Genomic DNA, 27,065 nt, shown 5'->3' with positions numbered 1-27,065 from the left:
TATTTGTAATCAAGACTGTGTAATTGTGCTTATTTGGGTCTTACTTGTCAGGTTTTGAAAGAAGTAATATACTTTCCTTTGAAGATATCACATATTTTTACTGACTGCAACCATTAAATATCATTTAAATTATCTCTGAAGAAAATCTTTTGTGAAATGCTTTTCACTTCATGTATTTTTGTAGCAGGAATCTTAGATGGTTTTATTAATAAAACAACCCCAGGGCCTGGTATTGGGGTGAGTGCTGGAAGATCAGAGAAGCAGAACAAGCCACAGCCGCCTCACCTTGCCAGTTCCTCAGCTGATCTTATTTCCTCAGACTGGAAGCCTCTCAGTCCTCATCCAGAATGAATCTCAGCTGAACTGTTGCTCAAAAGCCTAAAAGCTTAACTAACCTAGTTCCTGGTTTTCAAGCCTTATATACCTTTCTGCTTTCTGCCCTCACTTCCTGGGATTAAAGGCTCACTCCTTGGAATTAAAGGCATGAGTTACCATGCCTGGCTGTTTCCAGTGTGGCTCAAAGAGCCAGATGGATCTCTGCCTCCCAAGTGATACAATTAAATTAAAGGTGTGTGTGCCACCATTTTCTTTCTTTCTTTCTTTCTTTCTTTCTTTCTTTCTTTCTTTCTTTCTTTCTTTCTTTCTTTCTTTGTTTTCTTTCTTTTTTTTTTTTTTTGTTTTTTTTTGAGACAGGGTTTCTCTGTGGAGCTTTGCGCCTTTCCTGGAACTCACTTTGGAGACCAGGCTGGCCTTGAACTCACAGAGATCCGCCTGGTGGTGCCACCATTTTCTGGCCTCTATATCTAGTGGCTGTTCTGTTCTCTGACCCCAGATAAGTTTATTAGGGTACACAATATTTTGGGGAACACAATACCACCACATATTTTATTTATTAATTTTAGCATATAATTATAATTAAATTTGGATTTGTAATTAATATTATTCCATCATATGCCTCTACTATGCTATTAATATACTGAATCTCATTTAGGACATTTCTTTGGTGATATTTTGTAAATTTTCTTAGAAAAAAATCAGTTTCTTCATGACTTTCGAGACACTTTGTGTTCCTTAAAGTTATTGTTTGATTGATTATTTAGTTTTGTCATCTTCCTGCTTCAGTGTCTTCCCAATATTAATGTTTTCCTAACCAGACATAAACCTATTTTAAATTGGCTGAATATACTCTTTAGGGTCCTTTACTTCCTCCAGCAATATTTATCAACACACTCTTTTAAAAGCGGCAATCTGCAGGCTTAGGTATGCATACACAAATGTTGGTAGGGCTAGATTTTTATCTCAGTCAGCATTTTAATAAGGGCTAATGTCTGGATTAGGATCATTAAAAGTTTCTTGTAATGAAAATGCATTCTCCATAGACTTTGACATTTTACATACTTTGATCTAATTTAAATCTTTCCAAATGTCTTCTTTTCAATTTTATAGGTCCTACTATTTCCCTACTAATAAAGTCATCCATAATGATCCCACTGAGGATAGATTTAACTTGAATTATAACCCTGTACCTCAAAAAATCATTCACTATAACAGGATATGCAATTTGTGGGCTTGACATGAACAAAAATGAAAACATGACTTTATAGCAGACCTGAAATCTCTTTCTTTTCATAAGCAGTCATTATCTGTAGATGTAGATTCCTGAATGGACAGTTTTCTGCATGCTTTCTCATAGCTAGAACAAAGCAATCTGTCCTCTAACTGTAGTAACCATTACTCCTGATACAGTACTCATTCTGTGACCAAGTATGACCTCCCTATATAACTGGTAATACATACCAACCTAAGAAGAAGAATGTCATCACTTTCAATAAATTTATGTGTTGATGATAAGCTACAAGATCAACTTTGACCCCTATATATTTTTCAAAATGGAGGATCGATATCTATAACTTCAATGAATGATGGTACATAAAAAAGTATAATCTATAATATATATATATATATATATATATATATATATATATATATGATATGTATACTACTTCATCCCAGGGAAATTTGAACTAAAATTATTGTGCTGCTTCACTAAGTCACAGAAGCCAATAACTAATTTTGTCTGCTAATATGCTACCTTCAAAATAATTCAAATTGAATACAAGTATCAGGCTTTTTTAAATACCTGCTTCCTAGAATAATTTTAATATACTTCTATTAACTGTGATCTACCTAGTCATCAGAAATCCATGCAATATAGCAGTCTGAAAAATGTAAAATGCAAGAAAAGGAGTGTTTAAAGAGACTTAAAAACCATCCAAACCAAGAGCAGAAGTCAATGAAAGTTGTTTTCAGTTTATATAACATTCTTTCTAATATTGCAGGGATCTGTGGACAGTGCCCACAGACTTTCACAGCCATGAGGGCTCATCTAAGGGTGTTTTCCGGAAGCACTTCAAGGCTACACCAACTGCAGCCTGCAAACAGAGATTTTACAGGTGTAAGCTGGATGCATCTTTGCAACTTCACATTCACAACTCTCAATGTAGGAACTTTTGAAAAGACAGAGAGAGCAGGAAACTCCAGGAAATGTGGCCTGCCAACCTGGTGATGTAGAAAAGATTGGTTCTGAGTAAGCTTATCAGTAATTCACTTCCTCAGCATGAGTAAACTAATTGATGTAATCCCCTCACAATCCTCAAAGTTAACAAGTCAGGTATCCCTGCTTCTAATAGTCCATATGAAGATTAGTGCTAGACTCCATTGTTTAATAATAAAAATCTGAGTCATTTTTCTTATTATTATCACTAATGATAATGAATATTTCTACTGAAAATCCCTAAAATTCATTTGTCATATACTAATATTATTAACAAATAAATGCTATATACAGAAATTGTGCCACAGCTAATTAAGTCAGTCACTAAGTCTTAAGGATGGTAACTCTAAAGAGACATGCAACACTAACCAGTCTTTTCACACAGTGACTTCAGAGAAGAGTGCGTTCGAAGTTGACTCCCAGTGCTACTGTAATCTATGGAAAGTCCTTGTGCTCCTCATTATCTTCATTGATGAGTATTTTATGTTATCTATTTCATATATTCATTATAAGAACTCAATGAGTTAGTTAACACATAAAAACTAGCCACACTGTGGATTTGCATGTACTACATTCTCAATATGTCATTTGTGCTTTTAAAAGAGGTACATGCCATAGCAATAATACCATTTTCTGTCTATTGTTTCCATTGGTTAAAATTTCAGTATACAGAAAATCTCTTTTATTTGTAATGGAAAAATATCATTGTAAGAAATCAGCACCCTGAAGCACTTTGGCTGTGTGTGCTAAGCAGGTAGGTAGGTTCTGAGAATCCAAGGAACCTCATGAATCACTATTTCTCAATTTGAAGTATAATAGACCTGTCAAACTGAGCTAAAAACGTTTACTTTTCCTTTTCAAAATCTCAACTTTTCTCCAAGCAATAAGCTTCTTGGAAACAAACAAATTCTTCATAAATCTACTCAAGCTACAAGGTGTGATTGTGTATAGAAGGAAACTGGAGGCATAGATAAAGATAGTGTGCAATAGAGAACATACTGAAACCAACAATAGAACAGGGAAATGGGTAACATTTCTGAGATTACCTTCCTTGCAAAGCTCATATTTTCCTTAACCTAAAATTGCCTTAATTTATTGATTGATTTTTATTTATTTATTTTTACCATAAGTGTGCATGGGAAATTTATATTTGCAAGAATATAATCTTATAAGTTGGCTATGCAGATATCCTCAAAATATTATTCATTTTTAGACATTTTCATAGAATTTTATGAATGGCATCCAAACTGGCTTACAGTAAATAGTAGGAGAAATTATTTGAGTAAAAATGTGAAGAAAAAAGAAGAAACAACAAAACAAGAGGGAATTGATAAAAAACTATTCATAGGCCGGGTAGATTTGGGGAGTGAGTTCAGAAAGGTCGTATTTGATACACCTCATTGGCATCTTCCAGTGCTTCCTAATCTCCATCATCCCACCTTAAAAAGCTCACTACGGAAATATAATAAAAGAGAACTCAGTGCCCCATAGCCCAAAATAATCACAAACTTACCGAAGTCATCACAATCCTGGAGCTAAAAAGAACATAATACTTATGCAAAAGTCTTTAACATCATTAATGGGTCTCTAACTCACTATTGCTTTATTTCCTGTGAATACAGATTTACTATCTCTGGTTTCAGTGAATTTTAAGGTGATGTTCTGTGATGAATGTCTGGGGTGATTTGGTTGGGATCACATTGAATCTGTAATTGCTTTTGGGTAGGATAATATTTGAAGAACCACCAGAATATTCCTCTCTCATCTATGACTCTCCAAAGCCTCAGAGATGTCTTTAAGTTCATGCAGCTAATTCTAAAAACATCAAGTTTTATGAAATGTACTGATAGGATTACTTCCCTAAACAAAGGCCCCAAGTTAGTATTCACTTTATTAAATCTCTTACAATTTCATTTATCAAGTAAGACTTTAGAAAACACTTTAGAAAAAAGTCCCCAAATGAAATAAAAAAAACTTTATTAATAATACAGGAAATAAGTAGGCTAATTACTTTTAAATGAATGAAAGTTTACAAATATCTGTATGGACTAGGACAATAGAAAAAATTCTAAATTAGACATTAACGAATAGCTACAAACACTGACCTCACAGTATTAAAAACTTAATAGAGGAGCTGGAGAGTTGCCTCAGTATTTAAAAAATTTAATTAAGTTATTATATTAGGAAGAATCTATGCATTGTTATAGGAATATATCAAAGCATTTTATGGTTCAATTAAAAGTGATGATTAAAAGTCTAGGAATATCATGAAAAAGGGACAGGCAGATTGTAAAAGCGAGAGGGCCAAGATGTCTGCTGCCACACTATGTCTTCTATATATTATAGGGACACTGCACCCATGAAATATTATCAACGTTGTCACCTAAACAAGACCAGCACAATGACAATACCAGTTGATATGCCCATGTGACTAGGGTATTCTCACAAGGCCCCACCATTAGATGAAGAGCTACAGGAAATTAAAGACTGATAAGAGAGGGAAAATTAATCTTCTCCACAGATTAAACCCTCTGCTAGATTATCCAAAGTGGTCAGCTCTAAACACATGTACATATGAACAACACTAACTCAATAGTTTGTATTTATACAAAATATAAAATAAGTAAATAAAAATGGGGTAAAACATTTAATAAACTATTGATGGTTAAAACTATCATATTATATAATAAAATTATATCAACATTAGCAAATTTCATTTAAAAAAAGCAGATTCCAAATTCACCCAGAAGAAAATTACAGTACTCAATGAGATAATTGCATGAGAACTACAAAATAAAGTTTTTAATGAATTCACTCTCTGGTACATCAGTGAGTGCCTGAGTCACTGTGAGTTAAAGTTTGGGTAACAGAAGAATATCAGTGGTATTTTCCTTTCCAAACAGAATATTTGGACTGCCCTTTAAAGCGCTGCTTTGGAGTACCTTTCTCTTAGGTGAGAAAGACAAGCGTAATGAGCAAAACTGGAAGAAGCCTCAGCAACACCTTGGCCAAACTGCAAACTTCTCCCATATGGTTCATTTACATGAAGAGCATTTTGGCAAACTCTCTCTTAATATCTGAGCCTCAAAGATGATGAAAAGACAAACAGGCTGGCTCACAAGTTGATGAACACAGCGTTGACAACATGATTGATGATTAATTGTTTTAAACATGTACTTCTGTCAAATTCCTTCTGGTAAAAACCTAGAGCAATTGAAACTACCTTTTTTTGTTGGATTGTCATTTTGAATATTTTATCAATCTCATTTCCTTGAGTAAAATTATTAGTGCATTATTTCAGCAGATATCTCTGGTTCAATTATCATGAAAATATTTGTATGTGGTTTCAGGATGTTCTCTTCTATAAAGTAATCATTTTTTCTTTCTTTACTTAACAATTTATGGATATTTTATTGTGATAAAACATAGTGCAATGAAAAGGCAGATCACTAGAGACAGTCACAGAAATACCGGCAAATGTGCATGTAGTAATAAAGTTATCTCAATCACGATTTGCACCTTATGATTTATAAATAGATCCTGGATTTTATATGATACAATATCTTAGTTGTGACTACACTGTGAACTTCTAAGTAGTTTTGTTTGTGTATTTAAGGACAGTGATGAATTGTTTGACTCCTTTAATTATATTTGCAAAGCTGCACTTTTTAAAATCTTATAACTCCCAAACTAGTTTAGTGGACAGCAGCTTTAAAGCATTTGTGCTGAAGATGCTTCTTGTTTCACAACATAGAAAAATAATCTCTCAAAATATCTACCTTGATAGAAACATCATATTCGTTGCCACCTATGTCTAATATTTAAATAGATAAGAACAAATTTATATAATTTCATCTCTTCAGCATAATATAAATGCACTGAGAGCATAAATTTCTTTACTATAATTTCTCAACCAAGTTTTTCACTAGAAGATAAAACACTAAAAGACATGGAACTTTATCTTCTGAGTCCTAAAATTTCAGGCATGAACCACCACAACAAACTTACATAGTGTCAGGGATCAAACCCAGGGTTTCATTCATGGCAGGTAGGTACTCCATGAACGGAACCACATCTGTGGACCAACAAACAATTTTCAAACACAGATGAGCATACTTTTTGAATACAAGAAAGAAATAAGCCAGACAACTTAAAATGCTTCACAAATCCTCTAAATCTTGATCCTCGTAGATCCTTTAAGACTACACACATCCCTTCATGGATCTGTCCTCTGCCTTAACTCCTATCATAAAGTACCAGGGACAGCACAAACACTATAGGAGCAGAATCTGAGCAGCCATGTTATGATAAAGTAAATTAAGCTATACATCATGAATATGTCCCAAAATAGGTATATATATATATATATATATATATATATATATATATATATATATATATATATATAATGTGAACACTAAAATAATACATATAATCATGCACATGAACACAAACATAGGGCTAGGCACATAAAGTAAAGAAAAATATGCTATAGGATGCATTGTATATGAAAAGCATTAATCATGAGAAGAAAATTGGATGAAGCTCTGACCAGGAAACAAGCTCACCTATCATCTACTGAAGTGATCTGACATCACTAGGATCTATGTTTCCTACTAGGGACCTCTCAGCTGATAACTAGGAGAGAAAAATTGGTGGAAGGAGATAGATTTATTTGATGCTGTCTCTCGAGAAAATAAAGATTCTATTCTTAAATCTTCGTCTTTAGTGTTTCATGCAGGACCTTACAGATCACAGAGACTTTACTGAGGGACAATGGATAGAAATTCCTAAACTGGGCACTGTTTCTAGACCAGCACTTTCCTCCTTTAAAATGCTGTTCCATGGCCTTGATCTCTTGGGGCCAGAACCTGTGTCTTCTTTCCAGATATCTTAATTTTCTATAAGTCGATTCATATGGGCTTAGGACAGGATATGGTTTTAGTCTTCTCTTTAGCACTTAAAATATTCTAGACAGGGAAGGGTTATGAAAGATGAGGGTGAGTTTGGGGAGGGACAGCTAAGAGGTAGTTTCTGATGTAAAATGGCACACAGAGGACTTGGCAGGTTTGAGCCAAGATACCCCACCGCATGTTTCCACCCATCACAACACCAACAGTTATTTCCTTGGAACCTTGGGCTTGAAGAATTGGCAGAGAGAAAGATAACAGATTTCATATTTTTATAAGGACACTAATCCCATTCATTAGTGCTCAACCTTTACGACCAAATTAATTCTGAGGGCCCTATTCTAAATGTGGTGTGTTGTGTTGCGGATTAGAATTCATTTCACAAATTAGAGAGAAACACAAATTCTAATCCAGAACAACGTACTACTTCCTTGTATGTGTACACTTGCATATTTGTACGATTGCCCGGAAGCCAGAATTCAGACACTGGTGTCCATTCTCAAGCTTATCTTTCTTGTTTGTTAAGAAAGAGTCTCACTGAAACCTACAGCTAGGATGGCTTACCAGCTACCAAAAGTGACCCTCCCATATGTGCCCTCCCAAGCACTGAGACTGTAAATATGCATCAACATGCAGTGCTTTCTACTTGGGTGTCAGTAATAAAACTCAGGTACTCAAGCTTTCAGGGCAAACACTTTCTCAACTGACCCATCATCTCAAAGCTATCTGCCCTTCTAAACTGGTTCATGGATACACTGATATTTTAATCTTCTTGTTTTCTCTCTCTGATATTCAGATACACAAGTGTGAGTGAGAAGTCCCCAGAAAAGGGGAAAATGTAACCCTGTTGTGCTTGCCCAGTTCCCATTCATAAATCACTGAATGTATAACAGGATGTATGATGCTCTGAGCAGTGTCAACCAGAAAGTTTATTAGTGTCTTATTAACACAGGAACACAAATGTCTGTAACTATGGTCCTTGCAGTCAACATTAGCTTTCTTTCTTAGGAAGTTATATGATTTGCTTTTTTTCCAGTATAAATATTTGATTTAAACATATACAAAAGGTATTATATTAGGTCATTTTTATGACAGTAGATAATACATGCTGAGTACATTCCCATCCCTTGATAAACTCCCATTTCTCATCTGTTCTCTTCCCATCACCCATTTTGTTCTCTTAGACAGTTTGGTGTCTACTCCTTGTCATACATACATACATACATACATACACACATACGTACATACATACATACATACATGATTTTATAGTTCCATATAAAGTCAAATACCCACAAGTAAGAGAAATGTGTGAATTCATCTTACTAAATTTTGGGGCTTTATTCTTTATGCAAATGTGTTATATCAAGGATTATAAGCTATTTTTCTGTGTTTCTCTGTTTTTCTAATTTATCTAACAACATTATTAAAAACAAAAGAGTAATCAGGACAAGAACCTCTTAGAAAAAATGTATTTTTTTTCAAAATCCTTCTTAAGGTCTCAGTGCTTAGAGAGGAAAGTTCATGAGTGGCTGACTAAGGTAAAGCAGAGACTCTGTGGAGAACATATTGTATTTCAAAAAAGATTAGAAAATGTGTGCTGAATTATTGTCATGCTAATTATTCAGTGCTGGATTTATCTTGGTATTAAAAAGTAATAATAAAAGTCTTGAACAGGTAGAATAATTATACTTAACTGTTGTAATTAATGAATTAATTTTAGAAAATGATTCATACCAAGAACAAATTACAATGATTGAAATTTAAAACCTGTGTGCTAGCACTTTCTGTACCTTTTTAACAAATTGTGTTGAATTTATAATTTAAAATATTTTTCTGGCTTACTTTATTTTGTATCTGACTACTATTTAAGTTAACCATTTTAATATGCAATTGATAATCATATCTGCCTATTCTAATACTGTGTAGTAATGATTCTTTTACAATTAGATTAATTGACAAAGATAACTGTCAGGTGTCCTCTTGTGTACAGTGCAAACTTATAAACTGCACTCCATGCAACACCTATGAGCTACTGTCCATAGACCAATTTAGTACTTATCACGAAGGACATAGAAACCTTATGAAAAGTACTTTGTCTTTCAGTTCACCACTAATTTGCATGATTTTATGCCCCCCCAACCATCAATGCTTACAATAGAACCCACACCAGCAAAGGAGATATTGCCATGGGGTGTGACTGATTCACAGACTTAATTAAGAATATTTAACAACCAATTATATAATTTTCTTTAAAAATTCACTTGTTGAAATTTCTTTAAAATTTACTAAGTTCTGTGACAGTTTTTGCTGAACTGCTGGGGGAGGTCACAAGATGTAATAAATGCTGCTCTCAGTGAAGAGAGAAGGCATGCTTTCTGCCTCTGTCAGGAGACATTCAAGTTTCTTTGTGCCTCTTCAATACCTATCAGAACTGCAACCTACAAGGAAATTGTATTATATTGGAATAAATCAGATAATTTCAAAATAGTTATGCTACAAATGATAAAATATTTTATAACTTTAAACATTACCCTGTTATTTTAATAAGACATTTCCACATTTAACATGGCATAAAGCATATACTGAGTTAGAGACTCTAATCACATAGCCAAAGAAGGTTCTGGGTTGTCAACAGTGCCCACCTAACTCCTAATTCTTTCTGCTTTTCCTTCTTTTACTCTTCCTGGTGTTCTTTCATTGTATTTTTTTTTTAAATATTCCAATTCTAATACCACAAAATTCTCTGTCATTTGTTCTTAAGGTCTGGCATGGTGTGTGTGTGTGTGTGTGTGTGTGTGTGTGTGTGTGTGTGTGTGTGTGATTGTGTGTATGTGTATACATATATGTACATAAGAAGGGAAGAGGAGTTGAATATATTCCTCAATTGCTATTTTAATTTTAAATTATTTTATTATATTTTATTTCATGTGTGGTGATGTTTTGTCTGCATGTATTCTGCATAGCACATGTAGACTTGGTGTCCAGAGAGGCCAGTAGAGAGCACTGGATTTACACTAACTCGAGCTGCAGATGCTGTGAACCATGGTATAGGGGCTGGGAATCAAACCCAGATCTTCTGGAAGAGTAGCCAGAGCTCTAAACCACAGAGTCATCTCTCCAGCTGTTTGACCTTAGTTTTTGAGACCGTTTCTCAATGAACCCAAAGCTTACAGATTCAGATGGACTCCCTGGCTACAAAGATCTAGGGGTGCTGCCTGACTTTTTCATAGTGAGCAGGGATTGAACTCACATCATAATGCTTGCACAGTGAACACTTTTATGACTGAGCCATCTCCCGGGGCCCTTAATGTGCTTTTCTTCTTAATAATCAAAGAATAGTGCTGAGATGAAGACAGAAATGGGTAAAACATTAAGTTAGTCTTCTCTTCAAAATAGCAAGCATCTCTTTCCTTTTGACTTTAGGAAAAGCAGGTTTACCTCTTAAATGTATTTTATGTAGACATAAAATTAGGGGAAGCCTTGTAATGAAGTGTACCAAATGGAAAAGACAAACAACTATATAAATAACTTATCTTTTAAACTCAGTTCCTCATATTTTAATGTTTCACTTTCACATATGAAAATGAACATGTCCAAAATATTAGGCATATTAAGGATGGCAGGAGAAGTAAAATTACTCTTGACACGTTTCTTCTACTGCTCATGTAATTAACTATGTACTTGCTAACAGCCATGGTTGAAGTCTACCTTCCTCAAAATCTGACTCCCACCTCTACAGTATCAATCAGTGAGCTAGTGTGCTTGCTCTAATTTATTTATTTAGAAAATATGTTCAATGTGGATGAAGCCAAGACAGAGAAGTGTTTAATTTTTTGAAACCTAAGTTCCTTCTGGGTACACATCTTAACATTCTATGATTTGATTTGATATTCTGGGACTGCACACTCACACTTTGCAAATTTGATTGTTGAGTTAAACTCACACCATAAGTATCCATGGTCAATTTTACAGTTTTTGCATTTTATTTGGGAACATAAAAGCTTTGCTGTCACCCTGTATGATGGCTCAGATGCCAAAGGCACTTGTCACTAAACCTGAGAACCTGTGATTGAGCCTTGTGACCCACATTACGGAAGGGGTGAACTGACTCGTGCAATCTATTCTCTGACTGTCTCAGGTACAAGAAAACAGGTACTGAACCACCTCATACACAAGTAAATAAGTAAAAGTAAATAATAAATAAATAAATAAATAGTGTAGAGAGTTGCGTGCAGCCGAGCCTCAAAGATGGCGCTGGCTTCTGCCTTCCACCCTCCCGACGGTGAGTACTCTCTGTGATAAACAACTCCTTATTTGGCTAAGGCTAAGGATTTGGCTTGCTTCCGCCCACCTGGACCTATCCACAGTACCCACGTAGCAGATTGGGGTTGGCTGCCCAGAAGCTATTTAGGTTGTGGGTTGGCTTTCCCCGGGGTCAGAAGTCAGAAGATTGTTTCAAGGTTCCTGAATAAACTGCTTGGAGAACAGCCTGGTGTTGCGTCCTCCTTGCTGGTCGAGGTGGACGAGACAAGCGGTGGCCCATACGGGGAGCCTTTACCTCCCCTGTTTCTTGAAGGCTCAGAAGTCTTCGTGGTCAGGGCAGTGCACTGGTAAGTCCCCAGGTAAGGTGAGGATCCACGACGAAAGCGGGGATATTGCTTTTCTCTGTAGACAAAGAGAGAGCTAAGAAAGTCCGCAGTGCAGCGAACCGAAAGTAAACAGGTCGCGGGCGAGCGAACCAAAAGGTAGATAAATTTTAGTACTAATTATGGGTGCCTCTTCTTCGCACCCAATTTTTTTTTGGCTCTTAATGAACTGCTCATATCAAAGAACTTAAAAGTCAAAGTACCTTAGAGAGATTCCTAGAGGAGTGTAACATTGTATCTCCCTGGTTTGCAGTTTCGGGCAGCCTCACCATCCTGTACTGGGAGAAACTTACAGCCATGCCCCTGATTAAGCAACTTATTTATGAGCAATGTACAAAAGAATGTAGGGCTGCCATAACCCCGTATAAGAACAGGGGGCTAGAGTTATGGATGAAGGTTTGCCGAGAACTGGGGGGGGGGGGGGCGCGGGGGGGGCTGACTAATGCTGGTCTAGCAACAGCTGTGATTCAGCTAACTCAAAATAAAAGAGGAAGTTCAGGTGCTTGCTTTTTATGTTGTTAATGCTCTTAAGGTATTAGAAGCAGCTGGACCTATTAAAAGTTCTAGCCCTGTTTGCTCTTTATTTCACAATTACAGCAGTTGATTTGGCAAAGAACACTTCCCTTTTATAATTTCACATATGCAGCAAATTTATCTAAAGAATTGTCTAGCTATCTTTTAGGCAATTGGTCTGGAGAATTTGACAATATGATGGAACAATTGAGGATGGCCATTGTCACTGTGAATTCTACCCGAGTGGACGCTGGACTGGCAGAGGGACTGTCCTCGTGGATCTCGATGGCAATGAATCATCTTAAGGAATGGGCGGGCATAGGGGCTTTAGCTGGCCTTCTGGTGCTGGTTTCTCTGGTTTGCCTATGGTGTATCTGCCGGCTTAGGATTTCCCAGCATCTCAAAGCAGCCATGATCATTCATGCCTTTACAGCGGGCCAGTCCCCTCAAGCATGGTTGGCCACCATAAAGCATTAAGTTCCCTAGCACGGGCAAGGCTTAAGCACTGCACTTGGGGCCCATTGCATATCGGACCCCACGAGAGCACACCTGATTACCTGTGGGTTGATACCTTATGTCCCACCTCTGTGAAAAGGGTATCAGTAGGGCACTACTCCGGTGGCTGATGCCTGAGGGAGAGTCAGTACAATGTCCCTGATTCATTCTTACAGAGATCAGGCCTCTACTCTTGCCTGTTGCAATAAATAAAAAAGGGGGAACTGTAGAGAGCTGCGTGCAGCCACGCCTCAAAGATGGCACTGGCTTCCGCCTTCCACCCTCCTTCAGCAAATCCTACCGGCGGAAAGGTGTGTTATACTCAAAATGTGTTTGCCTCATATCATTAAATTTGGTTACAACTGCACACTCTGAGCTTAACAGTTCTCTTTATTTCATAATTACTTACATATATTTTAGCAGAAACTCAAATTATGCGCAGTGCATTGTATTTAGAAATCTCTAGAAGGTAAGTAATGTTTATTTCCTTGGTCTTGTTGCCGAATTGGAGATTGAATTCAAACCTTATGTATGATTAGCGAGTCACTTTACAAAGATTTTTGGAAAATTATAAATTATATTAAGGGCAGTAATTTGGTGAACACAAAACATAAAAAGTGACAGAATTGCTGGGTTCATCTAAAATGTTCTTATTGTTACAGTTTGGGTCATACAAGGTCAGTTCCTATACACTGGCTGTTGATGCTATGGTGTAACTTTTTCCCATTTTATGTCTTATCTCCTACTGGAAAGCTTACATTTGTTCTTAGGGAACAGCCATGACATTTTAGGAGAGAGAGGGAAGTATACAACATCTTGAGACCTAGGTTTGGACTTGCTATGCCATATTCTTAGCATTCTTCTGAGAAGAACAGCCCAGACTCAAGCATAGAGCAGCAGTCTCCATTCTTAATGCAAGAACTACAAGTAACAAAACTGAAAGAGTTGAAAGAGGAATAATAGAAAACTGTGAAGTTTAGTATAGGTAATTTTAAATCCCAATATAGAGAGGAACTGAAACTCAAGCAAAAACATAAATATAAATGATAGCTTTATTTCTGAGTTTAAATTTTGACTGTGACTCATAAGGAAGGTTCAGCTTAACCCTTTCCTAGGACTAATGACCAACTTAACTTTTAAGGTCCTGCCTTAAGTACCACCCCAAAGTAACTTTTTTTTTCTGCAAAAAATGCAAAGTTGTGCCTTGTTTTCTATTTGCTGGCTCTTGGCTGTGTTTTCTCTAGAGGTGTGTGAGAGAGAAGTTGAGGATGCTTTGTTACCACTGGTTAAGTTTGAAACATAACCCAGCATCATATCAGCGGTGGAAATTCAAAAGACAGTTCTCTGGACTACATCATTTTTCTATGACTGTTATAAAAATGGCTCATTAGTTCCTCAAATGACTCAGTAAATTACATACCTATCTACTTTTTTAATTCACACAGGAAAATTAATTTTCTGAATTAGCAGTCTAAATAAATTAGAGCTGCTTACAGTAGTAGGGCTGGTCTACCAATACTTTCTCTTCCCACACCATTTGGACCACTGTTCTCTAGAGAACATGGAAAATAGTCATGAAATAAAGATGTCCAAGGATGGTTTGTGCTTACTACTGAGAGAAGAGTTAATGACAGCAGAGTTCAAGTATTGGGTAGCATACAAACATCAAGTCTTCCATAAAGCTTTTGTCTTTTACATTGTTGCTAATACAAAAAGTTGACAACTTTTAACATGCTTGCCTATTTGAAAACATTTTTTTTATGTTTTGCTTTTATGGTTCAAATGGCTTCCATTAACTATACCTTAAGATAATGAAAATATTTGTTTCAATGTGGCAGTGTATTTCTTCTTTGGACAAAGAAGCAGGGATACCTTTAATTACCTAGAAACAGAAGTCTTGAGTGTTATGTTAATGATGAATATAGAATACATTTTGAAATATATTCAATGTTGCTGTGGATATCACTCTTTATAAATAAAACACTGATGGCCAGTGACCAGGCAGGAAGTATAGGCAGGACAAAGAGAGAGGAGAATTGGGGAAACAGGAAGAAGGGGGAGAGACACTGCAGCCACCGCCAGGATAAGCAGCATGTAAAGACGCAGGTAAGCTACCAGCCACGTGGCAAGGTATAGATTTATAGAAATGGGTTAATTTAAGATATAAAAACAGTTAACAAGAAGCCTGCCACGGCCATACAGTTTATAAGTGATATAAGCATCTGAGTGATTATTTTATACGTGGATTGTGGGACTGCGGGGCTTGATGGAACCTGGAGAGAAGCCCTCCAGCAACAAATGGCACCCAATGGCTCAAGTTTCCACCTTAAACCTGAGAATATTTAATAACCAATTCTAAACAGAGCCAAAACCAGGTTCCTGCTTCTTGTCTCATATGGGCAGCTAGACACTGCAAAACTCAGGTTTGAACACTGGCAGGTTCCTGGCGTTTGCGTTTGACCGGCAGTATGGCGGTAATGAGGTGTCTGCCATCGGCACATTAAGCTGGTTGGTAGATTTAGTCTTTACTAATATTTTTAAAAAAAAAAAAAAAAAAAAAGGTTTCTGGGCTACACGCTGCTTTGATAAAAGCTTAGACCCACTATTTCTGAGACTTGATGACTCACAGAACTGGCAGAAAACGCAATGTTGTTAAGCTGAAATGGGCGGAGCCAGCAGCCACAGCGCCGTTTCAGTCTTAGAATACTGCAGTTTAAAGCAATAGATTCATAATATGTAGGCTTGAAAGTAACAAAAAAAAGATAAATTAATATAAAAAAGCCACGTAAAGATGAATATTACACAGACAATCTGGATTGTGTTGTCTTTGGGATTTTTAACTACAAAAAAACATTTGATCGAAAAAGATGTTGAATTAAACCAATATGTATATTTTAAAGGTACCTTGACTTCAAAATTTGGATGTAAGGATATGTTGCTTTGGAAAAGAGGTTCTGCTTTTGTTTCCACAGAAAGCCAGAGGCTGTGGATTTGTTCCAGATTAAGATACATCAGGTTTAACCAGCCAAGACTCCCAGAAAGGTCTCCGATGACACCATGGCCCATATGATCCAGCATCCAGAACAGTTTCAAGGCAACTTGTTCACACAATACAGCCTCACGGACTACCCCATAGGCCTAAAATTTTCTTTGCATCCTCATAAGATACAGTGCCCCCCTCCAGCAGGAAGTAGTAAGAGATGCTACGCCCAAATTCCCAAATATACCAAGCTGGCTTTAGAGGTGGAATTGGTTCACTCCCCCTCTAAACCCAGACATATTGCTTTTAAAAAAAAATGGTTAAGAGATTCTTGTGTCCCAAATCAGAAGAGCCCTCTGGTGTGGGACAGAGAAAAACCAATATTGTTATTTAAAACAGGTTGATTATAAATGTGATCTTTTTCTAAAAAAGAAAAGGGGATATGATATAGATATATAGGAGGATATAGAGATGATAAAGATAAAGGGGTAGATTAATGAACCCACTTTTAAAGAACAACTTGTTTAAAATGTTTTACATTGGTATAGATTTTAGTTTATGTTTAAAATGTTTTACATTGGTATAAATTTTAGTTTATTGATACAAACTTGAAGTTAATTTTGTTATACTATATATATATATATATTTCTATTCTTGTTTGAGGTATTATGTTTATGTAACTCATTTAAAATTGTAATGGATAATTAAAAAATAGATTAATAATTAGTCATCTATGATAATCATATTTGTAGCCATGTTAGTTAAGTCTTCTAGGTATACATAGATATATTTCAGATAGTTAGGTAATCTTCAAACACTTCATAGACCTAGAGAATATGGCATTTAAATAATTTAGAATTCTGTTGATGTGAGACACAATTGCTCCTGGATGCACCAATTGATCCTGAGAGAATGTTGGGCTTCTAAGACATTTCCATTTGGAAGTTTGTCTTTTTGGCACAAAATGGCCTACTGGGCAAAGAACTGCCCTTGCCTTGATGGCTGACAGTACAAATGCAATGCTGTCCTTTCTGGACATGCGGGACACAAGGAAAGTGACCACTGTACTCTGCCAAGACAGGGTAAGATGGTCTTTCAGAATTCCTGCTTCTGAAAATGGTCTGTCAGATACTCTAGGCCTGTAGCCAATTTGAATGCACCAACAATGTGGAGAAACATTAGGTGACTGTCCAGGCTGCCAGCTGTCTTGGTCTACTCTTTCAAGATTCCCGAAAGTTGCTTGCATCCATCTACCATTTCTCAGGTACTATTATGTTCCTTCTCAGGTCTTTGATGTGTTTGAAGACTAGATAGTTGTATTTTTCTCAGTATGATAAAAGATAAGTTAGATATAAAATCTTAAACTCACAAATATAAAATAGACAGGATATCTTCTTTAATATTGTAACTGTAATTCATGCTCAATAATTGTTTTGTTATATGTAATTTTACCATGTTAAAGTTAAAACCTTCCTTTTTAAAAAAAAAGAAGAAAAGGGGAAGTGCTGTGGATATCACTCTATATAAATAAAACACTGATGGCCACTGACCAGGCAGGAAGTATAGGCAGGACAAACAGAGAGGAGAATTGGAGAAACAGGAAGAAGGAGGAGAGACACTGCAGCCACCGCCAGGACAAGCAGCATGTAAAGACACAGGTAAGCCACCAGCCACGTGGCAAGGTATAGATTTATAGAAATGGGTTAATTTAAGATATAAAAACAGTTAACAAGAAGCCTGCCATGGCCATACAGTTTATAAGTGATATAAGCGTCTGAGTGATTATTTTATATGTGGATTGTGGGACTGCAGGGCTTGATGGAACCTGGAGAGAAGCCCTCCAGCAACACAATGTATGTTAAAACTTTTAAAGGCTTTTTTAGAATTATTTTCTGTCTTTTTATTGTTTACTTATTTGTTTTTGAGGCTCTGGCAACCCTAACTCTATGTAGACTTGAGTGGCCTCGAACTCATAGATATCCACATTCCTCTGTCTTCCAGATGCTGTGATTAAAGGTGTGTGCCATCATTCTTAGCTCTATTTAAAAAATTGGTATTCTGAAAATCATGCTAATAATTCTAACATCTGCTTCTATTTTTTAAGGAATAATGTATTTATTACAATACCCAGAAATATAATTAAAAATGCTTAATACTTTTAATATTATGCTTCATATGTCTAACTGAAAAATAAATTCTTTGAAATGTTTACGATAATTTAGCATGACATTTGAGACTAGTGCTTCTCTACAGAGAATATTCATCACTAAACTCTGAAAATATAGAAAAAAAGAAGAGACAATGAACACAAAATGAAACCTATTCATTTTCCTTATTTAAAAAAGTAACATATCCAAATACATCATGTTTCCTTACAGACCACTGAAATCAACCTTTAACTGATGGCTTTGCTTATCAGTCTCCTGGATGATGCTCATCAAAGACCAAGGGAATTATTCTCAAGCTTTACTTTGACTAAAGAGGACCACACACAGAGTGCTAATTGGAGCTTTATCTTACTATCTACCAGTGCAATTCTCAACTAGTGGAATAAACTGACTCCTCAAATGATTTAGGCCCATAGATTTATTAAACCTGGCTTAAATATTCCCACTGAGAAGTAAATACTGAATTAGAAAACTGGTGCAAAAAAAAAATACCTAAATTGTGAAACCCATAATATTTGAAATGAAAATAATAGAAGAAAAGGAGATTCATTAATTTAAATAAGTGACTCATGGTGAGTCATCATTCCAGAATTCTCAGCATGTGCAGGGTTCAGACGTGGTTCACATGTTTGAGGACAGAATAACCTTCGTGGCTAGATATTTATCATCTGTCTGTCTATCTATTATCCATTTTCTTGACTAGAGAAGGGGTAGAAAGGAGAGAAAGATTCAGAGATTATTAGTGACCCTATCAGGTCCCAATAGATATTCCTAAATTCATTGTCACACAAATGGTCCTGTCAAAATCAATGAATCACAAAACACCAGGATAATCATGAATGTAGGAAAGAAACATACAAGAAAGAAGAGTTGGCATGACAGAAAATAAGAGAGTATAAAAGTGGGAGTGATCAGAACACTATATATAGATGTATAAAATTGTCAAAGGACAAATTTGATAATTGTAAGTCATTGCATATAATTTAATAAAATAAAATAATAAATATTTAAGTAAAAAGTAACTGATATTCTCACAGGTATTGTATATCCTATGTAGGTCTGAGTTTTATATTTTATATTTTTTGTAATTCAGTATTCCAGAAATGTTCTAGAATAGGTAGGACAATTAGACACCAACATCATGCTCATGCTTGCAAAAGTTATCTGATATAGAAAAAAGACAAAGTGCAAGAAAAAGATACATTTTGTATCAAATTTCTGGATAGTTTAAATGAGCAGAAAGTTGCTTCCATTCATGTGGGAACAATTTAGGGGAAAAGATTTCATAGACTTCAATGCTCCCAGTGGCATATTGCCATTTGAGGCTAGCATTAATACTCTATGATAAATAAGCCTGAAAGTCCATTCCTTCTTTCCAGCTATTAATTTATTGCTCAGAATTCTGTACAAGCAGTGTTTTATACCAAGATCTCTGTTCTTTCTGAATTGTGTTCTTTCAGTTGATAAATAGGTTAACATTGGTTCAAATCATTTCCAAGATCATTGTGATATAATATCCAACACAAGATACATTGATTTATTTCTTCTGATTATAGCTTAAAAATATGTTATTTCAAGATAGATAAAAATTATAGTTAGCTCACTGTAAAATATGATAATTGCTTCTAAATGTGTCATTTTTATGTTTATTGGTTATTTTAACATCATTAGTTACCACACTTCAATTTTGGTGGAACCAAAGTTAATGTTATTCTAAGCTATTTTAGTGCCCAGAAATAATTACAGAGAAAAATCACTAAAGTAGGGTGTACTTACTGTTCCCAAAGCAAGTTTGACTGACATTAAAATTGTAATTACATTCAATGTGACAACTGCAAAGTTAAGCAAGTTTGCTGATTGTATGAGGCCATAATTTAACATTCATTCAAAACAAAAATAATAATAATAAACAGGACAAAAGGAGGGAAGAATAAGGATCCTGGCATGAGAGTAAGGAGGAGAAAGCCAGAGCTCAGACAAGGGCTTGGCATGTCTAACACATTACTAAGGGATCAGTACTCCCAAAACATCATGTCTACACAGCAATCCATTACACTTGGAATTAGGCAGTTTGATTAATATTCATAGATAGTGAACGTATATGAAGTCAAGCCTTGTTCCAACAAAAAAAAGAGACTATGATCAAAATATGAGATTTACTATTTTGTTTTGTTTCATCTTTCTGTTTCCATAAAGTAGACACAATATGAAATTTACCATCACAGCCATTTTTTATGAAAACAATGCAAGAGAATTATATTTATAATATATCATCATAATTTCCACATATTTATAGCTGTGTTCTTGTTCAACAAAAAAACAATTTGGTTTACATGGGATAGTTATTTCACTGCCTCCAACAACATCTTTCTCTATAATTCTAAGTATCTCATAATCAGGGGATATGAGCATGTCTTCTTGCGATTTGCTAATTCCAAATGCTTGTGTTTTGTTTTTAATTTAGTGGGAAGAGTAGTCAATTATTGAGCCATTTTATCTTCTGTTTTTACATACTCATTTTTACTTTATTACTTGAATGAGTCCATAAATTTATCTAAATATTATTGAAGTAAGTTTAAATTTGTATCAAAAATAATACTAAAATATATGCAAATTATAAATATTTTTAAAACTTGTATCATTATCTTCTTGGTATATATAGTACACTACAGAAAAATATACACAGACATGTAATAACATTGATATTTTTAACATGTTTATTAGTATGTATTTGAAAATCATATATATCAAGAATCTCCACTTCAGTTACAATAAACAAGTTACAATAAATAAGTTTGGCAAGTGTTTCATTTACACAGACTTAGTTTGGTACTTGTACAACTTTTGAACTTTTGATACAAACAAACAAACAAACAAACAAAAACCTGAAGATACATGATCTGTTTGTGAGCTTTAATCTTCAATTGGGGTTGACTATTTTTGTAAAATGCAAAGTAAGTTCACTTGTAGAGTTGAAAAATTTCCAAGATTAATTTTATTTTCTATTGGTCACAATTTTGTGATTTCTTGTGTTGATTAAATTTTCAAGATCAAGTTTATGCCCAAGTTTCCATATATGTGTTTTATCCTTATGTTCAACTCTTCAAATACTGTATTTAAATTGACTTTGCCAACAGTCACATAAACAGTAGTGAGCTAGTTTATCCAAAACTGAATAAAACTGCAAATGCAGCAAACTGAACAAGATAAAAAGCTAGTAAAATTGTACAGATCAATTCTATTAGTAGTTCTCTTAATTTTAATTTCTGGATTGTGAACTGCATGTCACTGAGACTCATCAAGGACAACTGTGAACAACCATTCTGTCATGGACCTCAAGAATCAAGGGAATGTGGTTCAGCTTCTGACTCCTTAATGCTCTGCATAAAATCATTCTTTACATTATAATTACTATGGAGAATGGGAACTTACCACTAGAATAAGCTTCGTTCAAAACCTAGCCACTAAACCAATATTAAAATGGTATAAATGTAAGCTTCCTTATCTAATTTTTATCACTTTTTTGGGGATTATAATTGTACAATTTCTCCTTTCCTTCCCCCCTTTCAAACCCTACCATATAAGAATAGTTTAAGAATGTTCCCAAAAGCAAAAATGATTTTAACTTGTGAAATTAAGGAACTTTACAAATTTATAAAGTTACAGACATATATAGTATTGGAATTTAGGTACACATGTAGAGTGACTACCAGATATAACCTTTCCATACAGCTTCTTATAAACTAGAGTTTCTAAGATCAGGAACGTGGATGTCCCCAATGTACGATAGCATAATGTAAAAACCTATACAGCAAAAATAGAATTGAATATGGTGTTATACATGATTTAAATAGATTATTATTTGATTGTTGAATGTAACCTCAAAATGAAATGGGATTTATGACTACTGTGCACTGCTTGTGAGTTTTGTCACCCAATCTTTTCTTTGGCCTAAAGCAATCTATGCATATTCTATTATTATCTCTGAAAAATAAAGTAATAATCTCTCTGATTATAGTTTTAGTTCTAAAAAGAAATCACAAAATAATTCAGAAAGTCTGTTTTCTTCAGCATTATCCAAAAATAACTCATGAAACATTTGATATATTGAAATCAGTGTATTAATAATTATGGTATGTGAGCTTTAAAATTGTGATGACTTATTTATTAAAAACACTTGAATAATACCTAACCCAATGCTTGGCCAAAAGTATATAGTCAACAAATGTGCAAAGTGGTAGAAAAAAATAAAGTACTTTTTTATTCCAAAGGCAAATCCCAAAATTATTTGATTAAGTAAAGTTTGTAAACCCATTTAATTAATGACTTGTAAAGATCAAAAAACTATGACCTTGCTAGGAAAGTATCTCTAAGTAACAGTACAACATTGTCATCAATTATTATAAAACACTAAGCAGGAAAAAAAAGGCCATTGTAAATTTAAAATATAGATTATGTTCTAAAATTTACACTGAACTCAAACTGCAAACTCAAAGTATTTTTTTCTATTAATTTAGTCTACTGATACTGCATACAATCTTTGCCTTTATATTTTTGGAGATCCTAAATTATTTATTATTTTTTAATAAATGTTGTGATGGTTTAAATAAGAATGGCTCAATATTCAAAGGCTTGGTCATCATTGAGTGGCACTACTTGAGAAGGATTATGATGTCTGTAGTCCTGTTGGAAGAGATGGGCTTCGATGTTTCATAGGATCAAGCTAGGCCCAGTGGATTTCTCTCTCTCTCTCTCTCTCTCTCTCTCTCTCTCTCTCTCTCTCTCTCTCTCTCTCCTCCCTCCCTCCTCCCCTCCCTCCCTCCTCCCTCCTCCTCTCTCCTCCCTCTCTCTCTCTCTCTCTCTCTCTCTCTCTCTCTCTCTCTCTCTCTCTCTCTCTCTCTCCTTGCTGCCTGTGGATCCCCATGTAGAACTTTCAGGTACTTCTCCAGCACTGTGTCTTTGTGCCTGCGATCATTCTCCCTGCCACAATGATAGTGGACTAAATCTCTGAAACTGTAATCAAGCTCCAATTAAATATTTTCCTTTGTAAGTGTTGCCACAATCATGTGTTTCTTCACAGCACTAGAACCCTAGCTAAGGCAGAAGTCATACTTAGTGAAAAGATTTCTCTCCCCATGACAGGCTGTGTTTTCCATAGTAATTCATGGGTCTTCTTATAATTAAATTAGAATTCCTTTTGTGATACTCTTCTCTGTAGCCTGTGCAGAACTGGAACATTATGGTATTAACCCTCCCTGTCATCTGTGATTGGTTCATATCAATGTCAACAGATTCCATCTTGGTTTAAAGGATGCTCATGGAGCAGGGTAGAGATATAAGGAGAATCATGGGAATATGAGAAGAGAACAGAACTCCTGATTATGAATGCTGGTTGAAGTTTCTCATCAACAAGAGAGCCAGGAGTTCTTACACAGTTAAGAAACTTTGCTTTCTTCCTTCCTGCCTATAAAGTTGCAATTTAAAGTTGTACAAATTGCATCAGAAACTCCTTTAGAGTATAAGAAAAGTTCTAACACCCTAGAAATTCATTCTAGGCTCCTCTTAAAAGTCCCTATAATCTCATTTATTAAACAGAAAGGAAAATAATTTAAAAATGAGGAAAAAGGTTTCGGTAATTTTAGATCCACCAAAAGAGTATATGTCACATGCTAATGCATAGTCAATTCTAACATACATAAGGTGAGACTTTCTCTGAAATGTCTACACCCAGCTCCCAGAAGTGCAATTTTTTTCACTAAGCAACTTTCTATTCCTAATAAACTCCATCTCTGTATCATATTGGCTTGTCCTGAAATTCTTTTCAATGTGGGAACCAATGACCTGGTTATATCTAAGTCAAGGTGCTTAAATGATTAAGGAAACCCCCGAACTTGCTTCAGGTGACAGCATGGAGGGAAGGCATTATTCCTGACACTGTCAACATTATTGCTAGAATACAGTTATTATATTGAAAGGAAGCCTTGTATCAACCCACTCACATGGAGAGACATTTCAGCTGAGACTGGGTGGAGCCTAGAGAAAGGCTCAAAACCACACTACTCTCCAGTAAACAGAGACTGCTGGTCACCTCTCTGCCCATTGTCATCTCCGGTGAAATCCATTTGTGGCTTTTAGAAAACAAGGCTTTGCTTGTGCTAATCATGAACTAGAGAAAACTTTAGGCTTGTTACTTCCATAGGACAGATCTCTCGATTCTCTTCAAAATAACTTCCATAAAACCTATCTCTGGATTCTCTTGAAAACAACATTTAATTTAAAAACTGCCTCTGCTGCAAAGTAATTGCCACTGCCAAGTACTGATGACTTGATTGCTCTGGGTGACCTCCCTGTTAACGTCCCTTCTCCCACCTTCACTAATGTATTCTAAAATTTAAATACTTTCCAGCTTTTATCTTCAAGAAATTAAATATAGTATCTTTATTGAAATAATCTTGGTCAATATTACAATGATTTTTAGTAAGAACTTCATTCACTGATTTTTTGTTGTTGTTGTTTGTTTTGTTTTTCTCAAGAGTGTTTCTCTGTGTAGCTTTGGCACTTTTCCTGGAACTCATTTTATAGCCCAGGCTGGCCACGAACTCACAGAGATCTGCTTGGCTCTGCCTCCTAAGTGCTGGGATTAAAGGCATGCAACATCACCAATTGGCTATTCACTGATATTTTTAACAAGTGGCCAAACAATTTCTTTTTATTTTTTCTTTTACAATCTTTCACTGAATTAATAACTAATACATTGCAAACATATATTTGGTTTATTGAATTCCATTGTATTAGTGATTGTGTATATTATTACATACAAACAGTTTTTAGAATAAAGTTTATCTGAAAAAGTTATGAGAGAGATATATCATTTACTTTTTAAGTATAAAATAATTTGAAAAGAAAATTATAATTTAAAATTTTCTTTTAAATAAAATGTATACATATTTTTTAATCTTTGAAATCAACAAAATAAATTTAAAACAGTGTCATAATGTAAATTGATCTTCTTTTCCAGTGTAGCTATTTTCCAAGAACTTTTATTTATGAATCCCTAGCACTGCCTTTTCCAGGTAGAGGGAAGCTGCTCACCTTTTCCTGGCAAGCACTAAGGCTAAAAACTGCTATTATTAAAGATCATTCATGACTGACAGGTTTAGGGGTGACTTCTGTTCCAGCCATGGCTATTCATCTCAACTAGAATACAGAATGCTCCCAGTTCTGAGTTACACTGCTTATAATCTCAATTTCTTGATTGTAGTTCACACTTTTTCCAGTCTTCCAATTCTCAATAGAACAAGCCACAATGGCAACTAAATTATTGATCCCTTTCTGTTTTGTATTATTCTAGTTTCAAGGAAAGGAATTTCATTCATCTAGGATTTGCTAAGTTCCTCTGCATGCATCTTGATTCTCAACTTTTCTCTCCTTCTTAGAGGAATCTGACACTTTGTAACATAAAGGGAGGTGACAGTGCACTCCAGAATTGTCATGAACACTGTCAATAAGCACAGTGAATTTTCATTACCTTCATGTTCCTTCAATTCTCAGCAGCATTTGTGTGTAATTGCACACCAAAATGTCAGGCAATGGAAGCAAAAATTAACAAGCAGAACTATCTCAAACAAAATTAATCTCTTGCAGAGCAAAGGAAATTACATGTGAAGGAAATGTCCATGGACCAGGAGAACATATTTCATGGTATATTTGGCAAAAAGCTGCTAAGGCCTGAGATAGACCAGAAATTGATGCAACTCAATAGCAGAAAATAAACAAGAGCAAACCAACCAAGCAAAGGAACAAAACAGAAATAACCCAAGGACAGAGAGAACTGAATAGACACTGTGACAAAGACAAGTGGGACTTTAGGGAGAGGGAGGAAGTGAAAGAGGGAGGTGCACGTCCACGTATACTCATCTAAGTGAAAAGTGGATCACTGGTTAGAGTACTTGCTTGGTGTGCTTGAGATGCTGGTTTTATCTTGCTACTACAAAACAGACAAAACAAAAAAATAATTGGCCACAATACATAAAAAATATCTTTCACTAATTGTCATAATTTTTCAACGCAAAATTAAAAATGCATCATCTCATACTTGTTAAGATAGTGTAAGTCTGAATGATTTGGATGTAATCTGAGTGCTCTAAGAATAGCTATATTAAAATATATACAATAAAAACAGAAGCAATTATCCGGGCTGTGGTGGCGCACGCCTTTAATCCCAGCACTCGGGAGGCAGAGCCATGCGGATCTCTGTGAGTTCGAGGCCAGCCTGGGCTACCAAGTGAGTTCCAGGAAAGGTGCAAAGCTACACAGAGAAACCCTGTCTCGAAAAACCAAAAAAAAAAAAAAAAAAAAAAAAACAGAAGCAATTAGGAGTTAAAGACATTTTAGGGGCAAAGAAATAAAAGACAAAAGAAGGGGAGCAAAGGGAAAGGAAAGGAAGAGCCATAAAAGCTGTCTGGAATGTCGACATTTCAGGCACCCAAATGTTCAACCAGCTCCCTCTCTCACTCTTCCTTCCCTTTATTTATGTTCTATACATTCCATCCCTCTAAGTCCTTAGTTACTTCTTATAAATCATACAACCATTTTCTTCTGTGAGGGATTCATTTTAATATTTTGGAGATATATAATCAGTTATCTACATAACACATACATTTGACATAGGTAAGTAAAAAAGGACAAAGGGAAACTTTAATACTAGTAAAGAGATTAGGAAACAGACTAAAAAGGAAGAATATTTAAAAAGATATACATGATGCATGAAATAAAATGCTCCAATACAAGATCCCT

Source organism: Peromyscus leucopus, chromosome 6 (genome assembly GCF_004664715.2).
Source record: "Peromyscus leucopus breed LL Stock chromosome 6, UCI_PerLeu_2.1, whole genome shotgun sequence".
Taxonomy (NCBI): Eukaryota; Metazoa; Chordata; class Mammalia; order Rodentia; family Cricetidae; genus Peromyscus; species Peromyscus leucopus.
The sequence above is the reverse complement of the archived record's forward strand: the minus strand, read 5'-3'. Positions refer to the sequence as shown.